This window comes from Myotis brandtii, unplaced genomic scaffold, assembly GCF_000412655.1.
Source record: "Myotis brandtii unplaced genomic scaffold, ASM41265v1 scaffold570, whole genome shotgun sequence".
Lineage (NCBI taxonomy): Eukaryota > Metazoa > Chordata > Mammalia > Chiroptera > Vespertilionidae > Myotis > Myotis brandtii.
In genome coordinates this window covers 926830-929691 of record NW_005370134.1, presented here as the reverse complement: position 1 = coordinate 929691, position 2862 = coordinate 926830, and positions in this window count along the sequence as shown.

Sequence of the window (2862 nt, the reverse complement as noted above, 5' to 3'; positions counted from 1 at the left end):
ATATATATAATAAAAAGAAAAAAAGACAGAGATAAAGTGAGTCAAACTAAATTTGCTATGAGCTTGACCCTGTCAGTCTCTGAAATCCTTTTTTTACCAACAAAGACAAATGAAAGAGTAGAAATTATAACATACCATAGATTGTTCTATCAATGTCAACTGCAAACAAAATAATTTACATTGGATATTTTCCCCAAAATGTCATTTATGATACTTGTATCTTGCCTATTAATACCTAGGTACAATAACTTTTTCTAGTTTATATGAAGAAAAAGGGCTTTAAAAATATCAATAGCTATCCAATATCATAAAACTATTAATAAGTAATTTTGGCTTTGAGTCTGCTACTTTTTGGTTTCAAACTTTGTACTTATAGTTTATCATGTTCCCCTTTTTACTTTTATAGTTTTTTAAATACATTATATTTATCACTGTGTGCATAGAATCTATATATTTTTCATTAAAGTATGCCAATTTACAAGGCATGAATAGGTGAGATATCAAGGGTAATAGATTTACGTTTGGCTGGGAGAAACTAACAACAGAAATTAATATTTATATTTGCTGAAAAACAGACTTTGGAATTTTGATACTTAGTGACATAGAAGAACCTTGATTGGGTTACATTTGAAATGAAATAATTTAAATTAGTTCAGACAAATTTCTAAGACACATCTTTTTTTAACCTTGTGAAAATATAAGATTGAATTGTCCATCAAATTGTTTCTGTCTTATACGAAATTATTAATACCCAATAAAAGAAGAATGATTTATGTAAGTAAGGAGTTTAAAGAGAATAAAATATGAACAGGGAGACAAAATTAAAGCATAAAATTCTGTGCATATTTTTCAGAGAGAAAAGGTCAAAAGGAGTATTCTTAGAAAGGACATTAAAATAGCCACAGTAATATGCTCCAATCCATAAACTATAATTTCACAATAAGGTCATAATAAAATACAACAAGATTCATCAATCAAGTGGACTATTATTTTTTAACTCATTACCAATATATTCAAGGAAAGGATGCATAATCTCAAATTCAAATGAGGTTACTCAAAGATAATATTTCAAGGGTAGGTAACACACATAGCTATAAAAGGATCTATAATATACCTTGCATGCCATAAGACAGTTACTACTTGAGCAAGAATCAATTATTTCTTATTTTTACACTTTATCTCAAATTATATTGGTGGATAATCAACATTTTTTTTAAAAGCAAGTCTTGATTTCTGATAATAATTGAGCTAACCAAATACCATGGTAGACCCTGATTTGGTACTTTTTGTCCATGTCATTATATACCTACTTAAGAGCAAAATTTTTTTTAACGCATATTAATTCAATAACTACAATAACAGTGCAAAGCAATGGATATTTTTTTTAGAACTGAGTGTCTACTCTGTGCCAGTTAGCATTTTATAACAGTGATTTCAGTAAAATGTTTACATTGAAAAAAAATCAAAGGCAATATATAATGAGGATTAAGTGCAAGTCTTTACTGCCAGACAGACTTTGATTTGTCACTATCTGTGCAATTTTCCTCAAGTTCTACTTCGATATGCTCCTATCTCATCATCTTTAAAATAGTAATGATGATATTAATTACTAGAGGCCTGGTGTATGAAATTCATGCATGGATGGGGTCCCTAGACCTGGCCGGCAATCAGGGCTGATCAGGGTCAGGCCAATCAAGGCTGGGATGGAGAAGAGGCAAGGGTCGTTGGGCCAGGCATGAAAGAAACCACCACCATGCGGTTCCCTGCCTCCCCCCTCCTTCCCTCGCTGCCATACCACCACCGTGGCAGGCAGGCCATGGGTCAATCAGGGCCTGCCCGCTGGGAAGAGGGACAGTGCACATGAGGTTGGCCACTTGCCCCAAGGAGGGAGCCAGCCCTTAGCCCCCCTGGGAAAGGGGCTGCGTCCGCAGCTACCCATCCCCAGTTCCCCATCTCAGCCCGGTGCCCGGCCCTGATTGGGTGATCAGGGCCTGCCGGCCGGGGGGAGGGACCACAGGAGGTTGGCCAGCTGAGGGAGGTTAGCTGTGGGAACTCACTGACCACCAGGGGACAGCTCCTGCGTTGAGCGTCTGCCCCCTGGTGGTTAGTGCGCATCATAGCGACCAGTCGTTCCGGTTGTTCTGGTCGTTCCAGTTGTTCTGGTCGTTCCAGTCATTCGGTCGCTTAGGCTTTTATATATATAGATAATAATGATACTAATACATTTTCAATAGGCTTGTTACAAATAATAAATAGTGCATTGCATGTATAGCTTAGTAGATTAGAATTTTTAATTAATTGTGAAGTGTTAATTTAACAAAACTTTGGGGACATTAAGTAACCACAGCTTCAATTACTGACACTATCAATTCATCTATAACTAAGATGCTGACAAAATACATGCAAGAAGAAAGAGATCCTAATGATTTTTTCAGTCCACATTGAAAATATTGGCTATATCTAATATTTGTTGAATATCTTTATTCAAAAGTCTTCCTTGGATATGAAGCTCTGAAACTAGATTCAAATAATAAAATTTGTGGTCTTGGAAGAATGCTGGCACTTAGGGATTCTTTGACCAGTCTGATTTTTATCCTTGTGCTTATTTTTAGATAGAATAATTATAATCAATTATTTTTGGTGGAAATACTAGATTGTAATAATCAGTGGTAATTTTGTCAAAGGGTAAATTGTTACCTATGTCCCAGTGCATTAGTCATACAAACTTGCCCATTGCTAGTGATGGATAATGCAGATATTCATGTTGGATGACCTGAGCATAACATATAAGCTAAGAGTTTTACCGGTATCTATCCAACTGAAGATAATTGTCAAAGTTCTTAATCATAAAATTTCACTGCC